We start from the raw sequence: 20,704 nt of genomic DNA, 5'->3' as shown, positions 1-20,704 counted from the left end.
TTTCAAGACTGGTTAAATTTATACAAACAAGTTAATTCCAAGGAGCTTTCAGCCTGAAATCTATGCACTCACCAGACTCAGCACAGAAGCAATGGTATGTTATGCTTATCTTAACTTTGGAAAAAGGCCCCTGCTATACCCTTGGAAAACCTCCAGGATAAATCATTTATTAATTCTCATGGACAATATAAACAAGTGTTTACAAATACTGCAGCTACTAGCAACAAAAAATTGATTAATGATACACTCAGCACTCCCTTAGTCCAACTTATAACTTTAACTCCTCTGTTTCTCTTTCTCTTCTATCAGCTCTTAATGTAAATGCTCTTTATATAACAAAAAGCTATATTAGCTCCTATACGTGATGTTTTTTAACACCTTTATTGAATTATCAATAAAGAAATAGGCAAACATACTTTTATATAAAAGTAAACAAAGCATATTAACACATTCCTAATTATAAACATTATACATCACACATATTCTTTTGTATAATTATCATCAACCCAGCATTACATAAACTGATCAATTCCTACCTTCCTTTAACCTTCACGTTTCCTCCAAAACATTTTTCTGCATATATTGTTCCTACAATTTCCATGTTTTTCCATGTAATGTGTTCCTACCCTCTTCTAAAGATCCCAATTTCAGTTATTTTCTATGATACAATATTCAGTATTAAAATCCACAAGGCAAAGTGCCCAAAAGCAACAAAAAACAACACAAACTGTAAACGGGCATCAGGAAGGACGTCCAACACTCAGCAAAAAGGATGAAATAGTTTATTAATCCAGTACAAACAAAACAATACAATTCACAGACCAAATCACATTAAGGCCCAACCAGTCATTGCGATTTTGTCCTTAAAAAAGACTTCATCGGATGTATCCTAAAATCCCAGTACACCATATATTTACACAATCACCAATTAAAACATTAGGATAATAATTCAATTAATATCAATCAATTGGTATATGCAACCTTACTACTACTTCTTCTTTTGGCTGTTCCCGTTAGGGGTTGCCACAGCGGATCATCTGTTTCCATTTCTTCCTGTCCTCTGCATCATGCTCTTTCACACCAACCACCTGCATGTCCTCTCTCACCACATCCATAAACCTTATCTTAGGCCTTCCTCTTTTCCTTTTACCTGGCAGATCCAGCCTTAGCATCCTTTTCCCAATATACCCAGCATCCCTCCTAAGCACATGTCCAAACCAACGCAATCTCGCCTCTTTTGCTTTGTCTCCAAACTGTCCAACCTGAGCTGATCCTCTAATATACTTATTCCTAATCCTGTCCATCCTAGTCACACCCAGTGCAAATCTTAACATCTTTAACTCTGCCACATCCAGCTCTGACTCCTGCCTTTTCATCAATGCCACTGTCTCCAACCCATATAACATAGCTGGTCTCACTACCCTCTTGTAGACCTTCCCTTTCACTCTTACTGGTACCCATCTGTCACAAATCACTCCTGACACTCTTCTTCACCCATTACACTCTGTCTGTACTCTCTTCTTCACCTCCCTTCCACATTCGAAAGAAGATAATGATACTCATTACACTCCCAAAACACGTGCTCCTAGTTATCTCTTTCTTCTTCATCACACCTCCAACATTTACCATCTACATGAGGAAAAATTCTTTGTAGTCTACTTTGGGTATAAACATACATATGCAAACACTTATATGCAAAAATCCTGCATTTTCCAGACTTTGTTGCATATTTAGGTTCATAGGTTTATACTAGGCTATCTGCCCTAAGGCATTTATAAGCCTAGCCCAAAGTTTTGTGGCTTAAGCCACCCCTTATATGAAAAAATACTGTACCCATTAGTTTGTTGTGCCTCTGTCCAGCAGTGACACAGAGATGATTCCCGGGGTAAACCTACGATCTCCCATCCACAGGTCAAGATTTCTCTTGAACAGAGCCAGCGAGGTGCTCTGCCTCACATGGACCGGGATTTTATTCCACAGCATAGGGAGTCTCTGAGTGATAAATCTATCCCTCCAGCATGTCCTATTTATATCCGTGCTAAGGTTTAAGTCGCTTGCTCTAGTGGTTTTGGTGGATTTGGATTTTTTGAGGTGGAGCATGTCCATTAATTTCGGGTTGGAAATGGCCTTGTATGTCAGGCACATGTCACCTCTGAGCAGACGGTATGCGACTGAATAGAGCTGGAGTTTCTTCAATCTGGCAGCATATGACAGATTTTGGAGTCCCTTTATCCTTTTGGTGAGGAACTTTTGGGGTCTCTCCAATTGCTGCAGATGTCGGGTGAGATACATCCCGAATGGGGCATTGTACTCGATCATTGTTCTGATAAGTGAAGAGTACAGGGGAACAATGACCTCACTAGATCTGGATGTGAATCCTTCATGATCAGGTGGGCAATGTAGAAGGTCTTTCTAACCACTTTAGCAACGTGAGTGTCAAAAGAAAGGCCACTGTCAACCTGGGTCCCCAGGTCCCTGATAACCTCTTCAGTGCTTAGTGGATTGCCACCTATATGGTAGCTTGGGGTTACCTTGTTTTTCCCGAAGGGTATGACTATACATTTTTTGGCGTTTAACTTCAGGCCATGGCTCTGGCACCAGCTATCTGTTTCCGTGAGTCCCTTCTGAAGGATATCCGTGTCCGATGCACTTTCCACTATGGCGCCCAGTTTGCAGTCATCTGCAAACTTTGTCAGCCAAAGTCCTCCCATGTTGGCCTGTACTCTTGAGAAGTAGATGCCGAACAATAGGGGCCAAGGACCGAGCCCTGTGGGACACCACTTGTGACCGGCTTGGAGTCTGACATAGCGCCAGCAACTCTAACCCTGTGGGTTCTGTCCTTAAGCCAGTTTGCAACCCATCTTGTGACATATGGGTTTACATTTAAGCTGGTAAGTTTTTCTACAATACCCGAGTGGGGTATTGTGTCAAAGCCTTTGCAAGGTCAAGGTAGGCTGTATGGACTGCCTTTCCCTCATCAATGGCCTTGGTGACTGTTTCGAAGAAGTCGACCAAGTTCAAAAGGCATGATCTGCCCTTGACGAAGCCAAACTGGGTTGGGTCCAATGTCTGCAAGTCCCCTATATCTTTGTTTATGAGCTCCATTATGATCCTCTCCATAGCTTTGCAGACTAGACTTGTTAAGCTTATGGGGCGGTAATTACCAGGGTCCGTAGAGGCACCGCCTTTGTGGAGTGGGACCACAGTTGCCGTACACCATTCCTTGGGCACGTATCCTGTGGTAAGGCTGAGATTAAACAGCTGCCTTATGTGCGGGTTTAATTCCTCATTTAGCTCGTGTAGCACACAGCCGGGGACACCATCTGGTCCCATTGATGCTGTGTTTTTAGCTTTAGAGAGAGCAGCTTTCACCTGCGCATTTGCGATGTCTGGGAGGCTACACTCCACTGGGAGAGTTATCTCTCCTTTAGAGGGGGGGAGGGGAGAGGGGGGTGAAGTTTGCACTGAACCTGTCTGCCAGTATGTTGGCAATGTCTGTGGGTTCAGTGATTTTTGTATCATTTTGGACTAATTCTGAGCATATCTGGGAGTTTCCACCCAGGTTCCTAACATAGCTGAAAAAGGCCTTATGATTGTCCTTTGAATCCATGGCAATTTTTCTCTCAAAATTGGCCCTAGTTGATTTTATGAGTGCTCGTATTTTTTTACTAATAATGATCAGGGGTGACTTCCCTTTTATGGATTTTGTTCTATCATGTAATAGCTTTCTCCTCTTATTGTAAAGTTTGTTAATGGCTGGGGTCCACCAGACTGGACGTTTGCCCTTTGTGGAAAGAGTCTTTGGGAGCCATACATATGTCCTTCCATTCTTTCCTTGTGAATTGCTTAGCCAGTCTCTCTTCACAATCTTTTCCAACCTGCTCTGATTGATTGCTATGCTTACTGTGCAATATTTTATATGCCCTACTAATTATCACTTTTGTAGTAGTACCTGCTGTTCTTGATTCAGCTACAAACTCTACCAGAGCAGGTCTGTCACTTAAGATTCCCATATTACTGTCTTTTTGCCTGTACTCTGATATCAATCCCTTTTATGGGTGGCAGTTTCTAGCTTGCAATTCAAATGTCTTCTTGGCCTCTTCCCATTCTATTACCTTGCTCTGTCTAGTTATTTGCTCCAAATACCATAGTTCCTTTGCTAGTTTACTCAAGTAAATTCCAGCTCCCTCTTGCATATTATCTGTAATCCTAATTGCAGTCAACCATATCCGCGAAATCTTTCTCCATTCTCATGCTGGCTTAGTTCTTAGAATACTTTATAATACTTTATGAGTAGAATATTCTATATGGCTGTTATTCTTGTTGGGATCTACATCCAAAATCCCAATCTGTCCTTATTTCTTGATGTTTCCCCTTGATTTATAGCTTTCTACTTGTGTTATGTATATGAGGCTTAATTGTGTATTTCTAAAATATTGCATCAAATCAAGCAATCGTAAACTACTTTTTGTTTTATTGGAAGGATCAACATATCTCACTTGACCCCTGCCCTTTTACCCTCCCATTAAAATCCTTTAACTCTTTATTAATTGCTGTCCTCAACTTCTCTTATGGTTGAAAAAAGTATGCCTGACCTGTACATAAAACCAAAGGGACTAAAACATTTTCACTGCTGGCATCTTGCTATCCATATCCAAAATCTAGAGGTTCCAGTTTCTCCGCTTTTGTATTATCTTTTATTTAATCTCTTCCCACATATCCTTAGCTGTGATAACAGAATCCTTTGTGATCGATATTCCTAAATGCTTCATTATATTTCTGAACAAATGTATATGTGGCTACACAGTTTATAGCTATAGCCTTTCTTTTATCTTCTTTCATTTTATAGCCCGAAAAGATTTGAAACTGTCACGAAATGTTGCATAACACTGAGATGTCCTTTTCTGGTTTTATCAATACAAAAAATAATACTGTCTACAAATAAAGCCAACTTTTCTTGATTACCATATCAATTATATCCTTGAATTTCTGAATTCCCAATTTCCTTTGCCACTGGCTGTAAATGTAATGCAAATAACAGAGGGGAAGGAGGACACAACTGCCTGGTTCCTCTGTTCAGGCACAGCTTATCAGGGAGGAGCCCTGTCTCTTTAATTTTTGCCTCTGATCCCTCCCATATCCTCATAACTAACCTTATCATTGTATCAGAGAATGCAAATGCTTCCACTGCTGCCATCTCATAAAATCCCAGCTTTCTCTGTCGAATGCTTTCTCTGCATCAAGACACAACAACAACAGTGGTATTTTCTTACAATCTGCTTCCCTCTGGATCATCATTGTTCCATTAATGTTATCAAATGTTTGCCTTCCATCCACAAGCCACATTCATCCATATATATATATATATATATATATATATATATATATATATATATATATATATATATATATATATATAATGGGTTCCGTTCATAATTTCAAAACACTGAAATCCCATTTTAGCCTTGAAATCCCAAAATACCAGAAGCGCAAAATTCAAAATCCCAAAGTAAGGAGATTTTGAATTAGCGCTTCTGGTGTTGCGGTGTGTAAATGGTTAGGTGTTAGTTGGGGTACGTATGTATGTGTAAGTGTGTTGGTTAGGGGCTTTAGCGTATGTCAGTGTGTGTTGTGACTGTGATGTGTGTGTGCGAGGGACTGTGAAATGTGTGGGTGTCAGTTGCCTTTGTGTGTCTGATTGTGCGATCTCAGAGTTAGTACTTATGTTAGTACTTGTGGGGGAGAAGCCCCCACATGGGGGGTGCGGAGGGCTTGCCCCCCCCTGCTTATATGTGGTCTAGGTTTGTCTGTGTGCTTGTGGGGGAAGTTCTGTGTATGTTTATGTGTGTGCTCTGTGTGTAGTGTAGGTTCGGGATTTTGAGTTCCGCGATTATGGGTTTTCAGGATTTGAAGGTTTCGGCTATGTAATTTTGAAATACTGAAATTCGGGATTTCAGTATTTTGAGATTTCATAGTGAACCCATATATATAAATTCTGGGAACACCTTTGACATTCTTTTAGCTATTATGAACATAAACATTTTATAATCATGGTTTAAAATTGAAAAGTGCCTTCCTGAAGCTTTCTTTCAAGATGTTGGTGAGTCCTCTTCTTTTAAAATAGTGTTAAAAAACCTTTTAGATCATTATCATTTTCTTCCCTCCTAGCTTCCAAACTTCCACAGGAATACCATCTATTCCTAAAGACTTTATTTCATCACCCCCTATCTTAACTGTTAACAGTTGAACCTCATCTGCCTCTAACCTATCATACTTAAGTCTTCCATAAATACTTCCATTCATACTATTTCTTGATTTCCACATTTTTGTGCTTTATACAAATCTTCATAAAATTTTAGAGAGATGTCTAATACCGCTATAGGATCTGCAGTTATTTTTCTTGTTCACAGAAGAAATAATAAAGTAGTAATTGCAGGCAAAGGTCAATAAATCCACAAGATAAATATACTGCAAAGAAAGATTTTGACCACCACAGTGAATATAGCATTTCCAATAAATACGAGAAAGTAATGTGTTGAAAGCATAAAAACTTTTAATAACAAAAGAAAAACAAAAAACAAAAAAAATGAATGGTTAACGCTTTCAAGGCAATTAGACACTTCCTCAAACCTTACATAAACCAACAAATCACAACCATTTTCAGGCAAGATTCCACCAATCAGCACAAGAAGGACAGAAATCCAACCAATAAAAATAAATATAGCAAAACCAATTAAAGCAGAGAATAGCATCTTTAGTGACGTAAATCTCTCATTCATAAAATATCCCTCAATGGAATGTTATGAACCAATCAGTTTAGTAAATTAGGCCACATGTCTTAAGCACCTTAAGGCCTTAAAGAAATACTATAATTCAAGCACAGACTAGTATCAGCTCACAAGTTGAAGTTCCACTACAGTTCTTTACAGTTCATTCTATTTTTAAAATCCCCACCTCTTAAACTTTCAGACAGAATTTCAAGAACAACAAACTTAAAACTATGATCAGACTCACATTCTAAATAATGTTTCACTAAAGCACTTGTCATCCTATTATTTCTAATGTCACCCACATGTTCTAAGATCCTTTTTTTAATGTTCTATTCATTTTCCCAATATAGTAAGAGTTACATGCTTGACATTTAACAAAATAGACCACGTTAAAACTCTTACAATCAGCACAGAAATCCAAATCTATTTTATATTTGCAAACAGGGTGCTCAATACAATAAGTGATTAAGAAATACTTGCAGGCATAATAAGAACAGCATTGGAAGGTAGCACTCCGTTCAGAACAATTTAAGATAGATTGACAGGAATTCCTGTAACATAATTCATGCTTCAGTGATTTATTGTTCCAAAAGGAAAATTTTGGTTCTGGACCCAGCATCTATTTTAATTTCTGATCAGACATGAGAACTGGCCAATTTTTCTTAACAATATCACAAACTAGACTACGTTAACACCATACAAGTGTTCCTCATATGTCTAGGTGAATGGGAATACACAATATTAGGTGAATTTGATACTTGGCTTCATAAGAAATTATGTAAGAAAAATAACATCTTACATAAATCTAGTATGCACCCAAGACACAGTCTTAGGAATGTATTGAAAGGGCAATATTTAAGGACTATGAGATTGCATAATAGAGAGGATCTTGCTACAGAAGCTTCATGTGACACATATAGAGACTTCATTACTACAGGATATTCACCCTCTGAAGTCCCTGAGGTTGCTGATGAGGTCAGCACACTCAGAGACACAACACTTTTGCTAAACCATTTTTTTCAAAAAGATCTGAAGCTGCTGTATGTTTGCTGAAGTATGAATTATGTGCAGGAATTCCTGTCAATCTATCTTAAAATTTTCTTCCTTCCCATGCCGTTCTTGTTATGCCTGCAAGTATATCTTGATCACTAATTGCAATGAGCACCCTGTTTGCAAGTATAAAATAGATTTGGATTTCTAAGCTGATTATAAGAGTGATAGCGTGGTCTATTTTTCTAAATGTCAAGCATGTAACTCTTACTGTGTTGGGAAGATGAACAGAATGTTAAAAGAAAGGATCTTAGAATATGTGGGCAAAATTAGAAATATTAGGATGATGAGTGCTTTAGTGAAACATTATGTAAAATATGGGTCTGATCAATGTTTTAAGTATATGGGTCTGATCAATGTTTTAAGTATGTTGTTCTTGAAATTTTATCTGAAAGATTAAGAGGTGGGGATCTTAAAAAGAGAATGGACTGTAGAGAACTGTACTGGATCATCAGCTTGTGAGCTGATAATAGTCCAGGTTTGAATGATAGTATTTCTTTAAGGCCAGTGCTTAAGACATGTAGCCTAATTCATTGAACTGATTGGTTCATAATACTCAATTGGGGGGTATTTTATGAATTAGAGATTTACTTCACCAAAGATGTTTTTCTTTATTTTAATTGGTATTGCCATACTTATTTTTATTGGTTGGATTTCTGACTTTTTCTGTGCTTCTTGATGCAATTTTGCCTGAAAATGGCTATGATTTGTTGGTATATGCAAGTTCTGAGGAAGCAGCTATTTGCCATGAAAGCACTCACCATTTTGTTTGTTTTTCGTTCTTTTGTTATTAAAAGTTTTCATGCTTTCAACATATTACTTTCTCACATTTATTGGAAACGTTTTATTCACCTTGGTCAAAATCTTTCTTATTTGTCTTGTTCTAGGCTCCCTAAGTTTCTCAATAGCCCTTTCCAAAAAAAAAAAAAAAAAAAATGTATCTGCTTTTACTGTATTTGTGTTTCTTCCTACTTTATTTTGCTTTTGCGTCATCTTAAAAGTACTCAATTGTATTTATTACTGCTTGGTGTATCTCATTCTAAGCCTTTTAGTTTAAGCACTTGGGCTTCAGACCAGTTGTTTTACATTAAGAAGGTTTGTGGTCTGCACTGTGGTGGCAGAACAGGTAGCTTACATCCTTCTAAGTTGGGAACTGCTGATTGAGGGCTCAGTGTCTGTTATTCTAAAAGTGTATTAATTCTGGTTTAAGCACTTGGGCTTCAGGCCAGTTATTTTACATTGGAAGGGTTCGTGGTCTGCACTCTTGTGGGAGGAGAGGCTGGACACTGCCCTTCTGAGCTGGGAATTTCTGGTTAAAGGCTTATAGTGCCTGCATATTTGAACTGCTTCTTACTGAAATTGGTACACCTTGTTTGCTGTAGCATAGACTAGATCCAGGCCTGCTGAATCTAGCTTTGTTTGTATAACTTGAGCACTAATCCAGACATTCTTTAAAGTATTCAACTGTATTTATTACTGCTTGGTAGTAACTTGATTAAAGTGTAGCTATCATTCTAAGTCTTTTGGATTAAGCACTTGGGCTTCAGACCAGTTGTTTTACATTAGGAAGGTTTGTGGCCTGCACTGTGGTGGCAGGACAGGTAGCTTACATCCTTCTAAGTTGGGAACTGCTGATTGAGGGCTCAGTGTCTGTTATTCTAAAAGTATGTTAGTTCTGGTTTAAGCACTTGGGCTTCAGGCCAGTTATTTTACATTAAGAAGGTTCGTGGTCTGCACTCTTGTGTGAGGAGAGGCTGGACTCTGCCCTTCTGAGCTGGGAATTTCTGGTTAAAGGCTTATAGTGCCTGCATATTTGAACTGTTTCTTACTGAAATTGGTACATCTTGTTTGCTGTAGCATAGACTATATCCAGGCCTGCTGAATCTAGCTTTGTTTGTATGTTTGTTGTTTGTTTGCTTGTTATTTCCCTGAAACGCTAATTCCACCTAAAACGCGGCTTTTCAGCACTTCTGTGGATCCCTAGTGATATCTGCATTGCTTACTGTACTTATTTCCTTGTTTCACTTGAAAGAAAGTTACTGTTTGTCGTTTTTTGCATTTAAGTTACCTGTAACACATTGCATTTAAGTTACCTGGCACTTGCCCACTAAAGCAATTATATGTCAGCACTAAAAAATTAAAAGCACTACACCCTCACAAACTTCCCTTGAGTACCTTGTTCCCCATTAGCCCTTTTTTTTTTCAATTATAAAGGAATTCCCAATACTATTCTAGCATGTCCAAAGGTCAGTTGTCAATCTCCTCTCTGGTCCAGCTGGTTAATCTGGGAATCTTGAGGCAATGTTACAACTGCCTCATGTACACAGACAACCCTCTCCTCTTCCCAACAAATTCCAACACATGTGAGAGATGCAACCATATAGCCATACTGGAGGCTAAGCTCTCTCAACTCAGTACTGGCGTAACCAGTCAGGAGGAGAAGGAAACCACACTCACTACAATTCCAGTCTCACATAGACCTACCACGACAGCAAACCAAACACATAAACACACAAAAACATACTCGGAGGCTCTAAATAAAAATCTGCCTAAGCAGCAGAGACTTCCAAAGCAGACACCGAAGCAACCACTACCCCAAAATAAAACACGTACAACACATAGCTCACAAAGCCAGTGTGCCGAACAGTCACAGCCCTTAAGGCTAAACAACACACCTGATACACTTGTAATAGGTGACTCTATCATCAGGCTCACTGACGTCCCGCTCAACAGGCTGAACAAGGAGAAGGTCACGGTGAGCTGCCTGTCGGGCGCTAGGATCCGCCACATAACACAAGCAATCAGGTCACTCCAAGGCAAGTACAAATATGACTCAGTCGTTGTCCATGCTGGTGTGAATGACCTGAGACGTACCTCCCTGGACTACATGAAAAGAGACATAGAGGAGCTCTCTGAGCATGTAGCCCAGGCCGGTATGACCCTGACCTTGAGTAGCATCTTACCCTCACCAAGAATGATGCCACAATATGAAGACAAGATGATCAATTTCAACAATTGGCTTAAGTATTGATGTCATTCAAAGGGGATCCAATGCCTGTCAGCCTGGGATGACATGCTCGACAAGCCACGATGCTTCGCTAGGGACGGCTTGCACCTGTAACCCCTGGGCTTTCAGATATTGGCAAAGGCTCTTGCTATCCCCATAGTGCCTTTTTTAGGCAAGGCTCAAAAGACAAACCCACCTCCATAGGTATCACAAGGGATAAGAAACTAAGAGTAATGCTACTCAATGCCAGAAGTCTAAACCTCAAGATGCATGCACTCAAAACTCTCCTTAGCATGGAGAACATCGATATCTGTGCAGTAACAGAAACCTAGTTCAAGGCTCCCAAGAGCACCCCAGCACTACCAGGTTATACCTCATACCATGCTTTTCGGCCCCAAAACTTGGACCGAACCACAAAAGGAGGGGGAGTATCAATATTCGTCAAAGATACCCACACCTCCAGGTTGGTGGCACAGCACGAAGCATCAGAGACTATCCATGTGCAACTAACAGTGGGTAAAACTGCCTTCCAGTTTATAGCCTGCTACAGACCACCCTCCCAAACCCAGGAACCCCACTTGGCCTTCCTGAGAACACTGGAAAATATGAAGGTCTCTCCAAACACCATTATATTGGGCGACTTCAACTACCCAAACATAGACTGGGAGCATTACTCTAGCTCCAACACCCTAGCCCAAAGGTTCCTAGAATTTATAAACTCAAATGCTATGGAACAACTTGTTACCACTCCCACAAGAGGGGAAAACATACTGGACCTGATCATCACCAACATGGGGACTCTATGCTCCAGACCAGAAGTGTATCCCTCATTGGTAAGATCAGACCATAAACTAATCTCACTGGATATTCACATCCCGACTCTACCCCCTGCCCTGAAAACCACAGTGGAAAACTTCTCTAATGCAAATTTCACACTCCTCAAAACCGAGGTGGAATCCTTCAAAGCCCCCGGGCCTGTGGAAAATACGGCCCAGACAGCAGAATCCTTTATAAACGCATTCTATGAACACCTTCAGGAATGCATGGATCATGCAATCCCAAATAAAACCAAGTCCCAATCCTCCAAAGGCAGACGTCCTGTCTGGTGGACCCCAGCCATAAACAAACTATACAATAGAAGGAGGAAGCTACTACATGATAGAGCAAAATCCCAAAAAGGGAAGGAATCTCTGATCAGTATTATCAAAAAACTACGGGCACTCATAAAATCGCCTAAGGCCAGCTTCGAGAGAAAAATTGCACAGGACACTAAGGATAATCGCAAGGCTTTCTTTAGTTATGTTAGGAACCTGGGTGGGAATTCCCAGATATGCTCAGAATTAGTCCAAAATGACAAAAAATACACTGAAGCCACAGACATTGCCAACATCCTAGCTGACAGGTTCAGTGCAAACTCCCCCCCCCACCAAAAGGGCAAATATCTATCCCAGCAGAGTGCTGCCCCCCCTGACATCTCAGATGCTCAGGTAAGAGCTGCCCCCTCCAAAGCAAATAACACAGCATCAATGGGACCAGACGGTGTCCCGGGCTGCGTCCTACATGAACTCCAAGAAGAGCTAAACCCAAACATAAAACTACTGTTCAATCTCAGCCTTACTACAGGATATGTACCCAAAGAGTGGCGTACAGCAACAGTGGCCCCTCTCCACAAAGGTTGTGCCTCAACGGATCCTGGAAACTATTGCCCATAAGCCTGACTAGCTTGATCTGCAAAGCTATGGAAAGGATCATCATGGACCTCATAAATAAAGATATCGGGGACCTACAGACACTGGATCCTACCCAGTTTGGCTTTGTTAAGGGCAGATCCTGCCTCTTAAATTTGGTTGATTTCTTTAAAACAGTCACTAAGGCCATTGACGAGGGGAAGGTGGTCCACACAGCCTACCTGAACCTCGCAAAAGCCTTCGATACAATACCCCACTCGGGCATTATAGATAAGCTCACCAGCTTAAATATAAACCCCTATGTCACTAGATGGGTTGCAAACTGGCTCAAGGACAGAACCCACATGGTTAGAATTGCTGGAGCCATGTCAGACTCCAAACCAGTTACAAGTGGCGTCCCACAAGGCTCAGTCCTGGGACCTCTCTTGTTCGGTATATATTTCTCAGAGGTACAGACCAAAACGGAAGGACTGTGGCTGAGCAAGTTTGCAGATGACTCAAACTGGGCACCATAATCGACACTCCAGCCGACACAAGCATCCTCCAAAAGGGCCTCATAGAAACAGACAACTGGTGCCAGAGCCATGGCCTCAAGCTAAACGCCAAAAAGTGTATAGTCATCCCCTTTGGCAAAAACAAAGTGCCCACAAATTACCACATAGGTGGTAATCCATTAAGTACAGAAGAAGTAATTAGGGACCTGGGGACCCAAGTTGATAGCAATCTCTCATTTGACAACCACGTGGCCAAAGTGGTTAGAAAAACATTTTATATAGCCCACCTAATCATGAAAGGATTCACATCTAGATCAGGGGAGGTCATCGTGCCTCTTTACTCATCCCTCATCAGGCCCATAATTGAGTACAATGCCCCTTTTGGGATGTACCTTACCAGACAACTGCAGCAACTGGAAAGACCCCAAAAGTACCTCACCAAGAGGATCAAAGGGCTCAAACAGATGCCATATGCTGCCCGGTTAAAGAAACTCCAGCTCTACTCAGTGGCATACCGCCTGCTCAGAGGCAATCTTTGCCTGACATATAAAGCCATGTCCAACCCTGAATTAATGGACATGCTGCACCTCAGAAAATCCAAATCCCATTGAGCTACGCGCTCGAGAGACTTGAACCTCAGCACTGAAATAAATAGGACATGCTGCAGGGACAGATTCATAACCCAGAGGCTCCCTTCACTCTAGAATAAAATCCCAGTCCAGGTTAGGCAGAGTCCCTCATTGACTCTCTTCAAGAGGAATCTTGATGAGTGGATGGGAGATCGTAGGTTTACCCCGGGTATCACTTCTGTGTCACTGTTAGTTAGAGGCACAGTATACTAACCTCGAAAAAGGGCATAGCAAAATTATTTTAAAATGGGTGGCGAAAACCAAACACACTCTGGCTAGGCTTATAAATGCCCTAGGGCAGATAGCCTAGTATGAACCTATGAACCTATGAACCTATGAACTTTTTGTTGCCTAAGTCAATGTGCTAAAGGTTTTTGTGCAGAGTTACTATCAAAAAATAGTTGTTTAGCATCAGTCTTTCTAAACTCATAAATATCATGCAGATACTCTCTTATTTTCTCTTTAGCACTCTGCAGTTGTTCCTCTTCTTGTTCTGTGAGATTCATCTTATTCTACAATACTTTAACCTTTGTCAGTCCCTCTAAATAATTCTTACTTTTTAACCATATTTCTTTTTCTTTTATTTCTGCATATTGTTAAACTCTTCTTATATATATTTTATCCCACTCACTTGCTATAACTTCTGAAGTAATTTCTTCTAGCATCCCTAATAACTTTTGAATAATATCTACTACCAATTCCTTAAATTCCTCTCTTTTTAACAGATAGGTGGGAAGAACCAGTGTCTCATTTTTACTTCATTATCTTGCATTTTATCTTAGATATTATTGGCAAATTATGTAAAATAGTTAATGGATATGTGTAGAAGCTTTCAATAAATGCACATCATCCTGTGAAATATAACTTCTGTTTAGTCTAGCCCAGTTACTGTACCTTGGGGAATAATATGAAAATTCTCACATCTTCTATACCAAATATTTTCAAAAATGTCTTCAAAAATATACGCTCTTTCATTAGATTTCTCTTCTAAGTCACCCAGATACATCCTCACTGTTGGAAATCAAGATCCAGTCCCTACCTATAAGTAATATTCCCTACTGAAAACTAATTATTTCTCCCAAAATTTTCTTAAGCTCCAGAATAGCAGGTTTAGGTGGAATATGAATACATATCAGTGTAATCTTTATACCTTGCCAGTAACTCCTTACTACCACAGATATGTCATTATCATCATCTTTTTCCTCGTCTATCACTACTGGTTTTGCTCTAGCAGTTAGCATAAATACTCCCATTTTCCAAGTTTGTCCCTAATATTCTTCTGAATATCCATCCTGAAATCCTTTCTCTATCAAATTCACATGCTTGCTTCTTTCCATATGTGCTTTCTGTAGTATTGCTTTTTGCAATCTACATTTCTTAATATAACTCAGTACTTTTAGCTTTCTGTCTATACATGTGAGACAATTCACATTGCAAAATAATATGGACTGTTTAGCCATTATGATAAGAAGTTGTTATACTCATCTATTATATACAGTATGTCATCTTTTTTAAATGTCTATTTCCAGAGTTTGTGTTACATGCACCCACTGTTTGGCAGATCATTCCTTGTCATCTCATTTAAATCTATGCCATATTTACAACACGTTATGTTTTACTGAAAACCATCAAACAAAACAACAATTACAGCTCCAGAACACTCCATAACCTATTAACCTAAAGCAAACACAAAAATATATACATTGTCAAATAATGAAGCTTAACTCTCTTGATAAGAACAATTGTCCCAAGTTGACAGCTGGAGCCACAGACATTATCTAACCTAAAATTAAGGTAATTCAAGCAAAAGCACACGTTACAGCATATGATCCTACTTACACTAATTGCTGTCTGTTCTTGTCATACCTTTACTCCTCCCCCAGTTGTGAAAAACTGTTTGCATGCAGAAAACATTAACTTTTAGCCTTAAAAAAATGCACAGGCTGCCTTTAAATAAAACTAAATTATGCACCAATCTAGTAACGCAATGAACTATTTAGGTAGCAGGAAAACTGCTATCTCTTATTTTACTTCAAATGTTATTTTTATTAAGCTGCTTGCCCTTGTACTTTTAATTTTATGTTTATCTCAAACACATTGCCCATTGCTGTTGAGATTTATTGCCAGGACATATAGTCAACTTATTTCCATGAAAATATAAGAACATAATGTACAGATGCTCTCTGTTCCAGACTTCTCAACTCACATTGAACATTTATTTGCAAAGGAAAACTTTTTATTACATTTACAGTGTTCACTAGTGTTTATACCAAAAATGCTTAGACAACACACTTGTTGTTAGAATAAGCATTCAGCTATGCAAAAGTAAGAGAAAGCAACTCCACATGTATCAATCAGTGCACTTTTACACCCCATCCCTCATTCCAACAGCCCAAGATTATAGCATTTTAACTTCATGTTCTGTCCAGCCTTTCTTCTCTTTTTAGATTGTAATGCCTACATTTCTTAAAACCAAGAAAGAAATAAAAATCTTGTTTACTTTAATATCTTGTTCACATACAATCACTAAAAAATGCTTTACTATATAACATGCAATTTATTTAATGGAATGTTTTATACAAAGACTAAGAACAAAACGGGTTCTACTTAGTTACTCGTTTTTCCCTTCTGTTTTGTTTTACCTTTGTCTCCTTCCAAACATTAAGGACATGAAGTAGGGTATATGCCCCCCCCACAAATTTAACAAAGTCAAACAGTCCAGTCTTTCTCAGCCACATTTTCCTGTAAAGCCATTCTTCAAAAATGGGATTGATACTTTATTGTCTCACATTTATTCCCTAATTTCAGTGTTGCTCATCTTCTTCCAGTTCATTTCCATCTCCCAACCCTAGACTCTGCTTCAATCCAAGGTATTCCCAATTCTTCTACTCAACTTATGTGTGTTTTCTGGCTCTCAAGCATTTTACTTTGGAATATAGGAAAGCATTTCATTGGCAAAATCTTTCTATGGGTATTATCAGAAGTATAATAAGCAGACTCCTCTTCTGTTTGATGGTTCACTTTCTTGTTAGATAAACTTTTGTACTTCCACCCTAGCCTGTTCTGCAACATGATTTTGATCCACCAGGAAAAATATTTTGAAGATAGCTAGATAAAGCAGCTTGAATCTCGCACCTGTTTCTTGCCATTCCTTGATTTCCAGGATACATTTGCTTCTGTTCTTCCTAGTGTACAGTTAACAATCATTATCCATAAACACTCTATGTCTCCAGTTTTTAATACATTACCGTTCTGCCACAGTTTTGTCAAGGTCAACTCTTTCTGGAGGTATGATTGCACCGTTACTAATAAGGGTCTTGGCTGCTTTCTCAAGGCCTGTTTTGGTGCATATATACTATGTCCCTTTGACTTAACAAATTCTGCTGTGGAATACCTGTCCAGTTGCTTATTTGTGCTTTTGTAAAATAAATGCTATTTATTCCTCCCAGTTTCTCTGGAACAGCAGAAAATCTCAAGTTTTCTCTGCATGGTCTGTCCTCTAACACTACCATGTTTTTGAAACAGCTCTTCTTGAGCAGTCTCATACTCAGCCAGCCTTTTCATTTTGACGTCTGATTTTTTTTATCAGTTTATCTGAGTAGCTGTTCAGAGTGTCTTCTACTTTGTCCAACCTTTTATTTTGAATTGATATACTCCTTCAGTGTTTTATTTTAATCATCTCTAAGCACATTTGATTTTTTTTCCTCTAAATTACTGAAAGCCAACTCTTGTACCAAACCTGGAGCTTGAACTGCTTTTTGCTGGACAGCTGCATGATTCTTACTGGTCAGGGTTTTCTCTTCACATGTATTAGTTGATTTTTTTTTTCAGGCTTTCTAAGTTTCTTAAAAAACAAAAATCCACAAAGAATACTGTGAAGATATAGCAGACCACTGTAGACACCAACGAGAATATTCAGAAACCTTTAATAACTTGATGTTCACACTTAAAAATAAAAAAGAAAATTAATGCTTAACTTTATCACCACGTTTTCATCCCACCATAGAAAAGATGTTTTCCAACTCTTATTTGTACAATAGAAGTTCCCATCCATACAAACAGAAAAGAAGTATCCTAAAAGGCTAATTTATCAGAGCTTCTAGAATGACATCAGAAGAACATGACTTTAATATTGAATGTAATAAAATGAAAGTAATGTTTATGGATAGGAAATATCTGAAAAAGTTGATTAACGGAGTGATTAAGGAAGTGAAGGAAGGGAGAAAGGACAAATATAGTCCTATTTTAGGAAGTATTAATGGAGAGTTAGAAGCTAAAATAATCAAGGGCAAAAATGAAACTAACACTAATAATGAAAAGGGAGCAGAATACAAAGCAGAGGTTTGTATACATTTTAACAAAATAAACATTAAAAATGTTGTGAATAAATATTGGGACTTGTTTCTAAATTATATGGATACTAACAACGTGTTCCATGGACCAATTAATTTTGTATATAGAAAGGATTTTAACATTAAAAGTATTCTGGAAAATAAGAAAAGAGTGGGCTATAAAAATAAGACAAAAAGCAAGTACTTTTAAGTGTGGAATGTGTAAACAGTGTATTTACATTAATAATATGAGTAGTATATACATTCCTAGCAGGGATAGATTTATTGAGCTAAGGAGTATTATAATTGTGATACTAAGGGAGTTATATACCTGGCTTACTGTGTGTATGCAGGGCTTTCTATGTCAGGAAAACAGAAAGGGCCCTAAAGCGAAGAATTTCATAACTCAGAAACTGCCCATGCTATGGAATAAACTTCCCATACATGTCAAGCAGAGCACCTCACTGGCCCTCTTCAAGAGGAATCTTGATGAGTGGATTGGAAATAGAAAATTCACCCCAGGGATCACTCCAGTGGCTTTACTTGACAGAGGCACTTGGAACTAAGGTCAGGTGGCATGATGCCAGGGTAATCCTATGGGCTAGGCTGGTAGAGGCTCCAGGGCCATTAGCCTAGTACACACCTATGAACCTATGAACACTTATATGATAACAAGAACAATAATAATAATAATGCTTTATATAAACATGCTATAACTTGTACAGATGCTAGGTTTCAATTTTTGTGTTAGAAATGGTGGCTCAGAATATCAGAGGAGGGCTATAGGAAGAAAAGACAGAATACAGGAAATATACTGGCAACTGGTTTTACAAGCCAATGATCCTCCTGGGTTAAATGAAGACATTTCCATAGCCCCGGTATTAAAGCTGAGAGCAGGTATCCTAAAGTTCACTACTCAAATGACATTATGAATATACTGATATTTAAATTTTTTATGGTTTTTATTTGATGTTTTTAAGCAATGAGCTTTTTATGCAATAATATTTATCTATATCCATGTATATGGCTATGATGGTTATTTTTTACAACCTACTAAAAGTAGAAAAAGTTTTTGTATTAATAAGGCATAATTATTTTATAGAGTAGGTTTTACATAGTAGTTAATACAAATGTTTGGTATTTTATATAAAGTGATTTTATAAATTAGGGTTTATTTTAAGAAGAGAATTTTATTCATTAAATAGTATTTCAAAAGTGGCCACTAGAGGGTAGCAACAGAAAAGGTATCTTGTTACAATGGCACTATTAATTTCCAGATTTTCTATTTATTTTTATATTTTATAGTGGTGGGGAGATGTTTTAAGGGCACTCTTTCAAATGGTCAGAGTATCTTAATGTAAATCTTATTGTATAATGAAATATAGGGGACATAATTATGAGGAGGTAATATTATTAGGGTACTTTGCTTTAAAAGTCAGTAAGGAAAAGTTAGGAACAGTTGTAATTCATTTTCTTGTTTAAGAGGTCACAGGATATATGGAATTTGTGTGTGTGTGTGTGTGTGTGTGTGTGTGTGTGTGTGTGTGTGTATATATATATATATATATATATATATATATATATATATATAAGCGCTACAGAATCCTGAAAGACCAAAATCTTGAAAGTTCAAAATACTGAAAACACACAGGATACCAACACTTACTATATTCCAGCATAAGTACATACAGAAACAAATAAAACACAAACCATATTACTCTTCTCCAAGTATAAGTGGGGGTGGGCAAGCCCTCCTGCACTCCCCACACCAGCTGCTACTTAAATATATCAACTCCATGATTGCACTTAGTGCAGTGAAGTGTAATCTCGGAGTTGATATATTTAAGTAGCAGTGGGTGTGGGAGGCACAGCCCTCCACATGGGGGGTGCAGGGTGGCTTGCCCCCTGTGTATAGTTGAAGGGTAATATGTTTCTGAATGTACTTGTGCTGGAATATAGTAAGTGTTGGTATCCTGTGTGTTTTCAGTATTTTGAGATTTCAGTATTTTGAACTTTCAAGATTTTGGTCTCAGGATTTTGGTCTTCAGGATATTGGGCTTTCAGGATATATATATATTGTGAGTTACTTGTAACATGTCATCTGAAGAAGTCCCAAAGGTTGGGAGAAAAATGTGGTGATAAAGTTAAGCTTTAAAAAAAAATTGTGTGAACATCGAGTTATCAAAGGTTTTTGACTGTTCTAGTTGGTGTCTACAATGGTCTGCTATATATTCACAGTATCCTTGGTGGATCTTTCTTTTTTGGAGGTGTGGTTGATGCCATCGGCACTGGGTTTCATTGTTGTGGTTGTTGTTTCTACATTTCTCCTTTGCTGGCATCCAGTCAGTGTACTTACTAGTCAGAAACTGCATTTTACTAAAACTGTCAGAATTACTAGCCAGTATCTCTCAGTTTCTTTTTTCACACTGGGAGAGTGGAATTCAAGCTCTTGATCAGTGTGCAGCCATCACTGAAGTAAGTCCCTATGTATGCTGTTTTATATGGAGCCTTATTTAAATGATTGTTGCTAAACAGTTATGCATTAGCTAAGCAAGATTTTCTTTAATGCAGACAATGCTCAGACTTTATGGCAAATATCTGTAATCAGTTAGTGAAATATGCTGAAAAAAGTAGTTACTGGAATGGATTTTCCTGTAGAATTCATTCATTCACTAGGACATGTGGTTTACAAATTGATAGAAACAATTAGAAGTACTCATGATTTACCCATCACT

Source organism: Protopterus annectens, chromosome 8.part0 (genome assembly GCF_019279795.1).
Source record: "Protopterus annectens isolate FY-2018-M chromosome 8.part0, PAN1.0, whole genome shotgun sequence".
NCBI classification, from domain to species: Eukaryota; Metazoa; Chordata; order Ceratodontiformes; family Protopteridae; genus Protopterus; species Protopterus annectens.
Note: the sequence above shows the minus strand (reverse complement) of the source record.